The sequence below is a fragment of the Nanorana parkeri genome, unplaced genomic scaffold, assembly GCF_000935625.1.
Source record: "Nanorana parkeri isolate BGI_ZX_2015 unplaced genomic scaffold, ASM93562v1 scaffold2752, whole genome shotgun sequence".
Lineage (NCBI taxonomy): Eukaryota > Metazoa > Chordata > Amphibia > Anura > Dicroglossidae > Nanorana > Nanorana parkeri.
In genome coordinates this window covers 39,431-39,645 of record NW_017309020.1, presented here as the reverse complement: position 1 = coordinate 39,645, position 215 = coordinate 39,431, and the positions used below count along the sequence as shown (strand labels likewise).

Genomic DNA, 215 nt, shown 5'->3' with positions numbered 1-215 from the left:
TGACGGGGTGTGGCCCCCCCCCCCCCCCCCTCTCTCTATCCAAAACTAAAAAAAAAGTTTTGACTAGTTGTCCTTTAAGCGGATTCTGTAAGGATGGAAATGGGTGAGCTTCCATAGCTGACTTGTTTTTTAAGGTGCAAGTTCCAAGGCTCATGCAAAGAGAAGAAGCAGCACAGCACCCTTCACTCTTCTCTTTGCATGAGCCTTGGAACTTG

The 215-nt window shown here is 47.9% G+C and overlaps 1 protein-coding gene across 3 annotated transcripts in view; it reads left to right on the top strand.

Moving 5' to 3' along the window:
• Positions 1-215, top strand: part of LOC108802258 (eukaryotic translation initiation factor 3 subunit C) — a 25,623-nt gene that overhangs the window by 7,874 nt on the left and 17,534 nt on the right. The gene's annotated exons all lie outside the window — the stretch shown is intronic.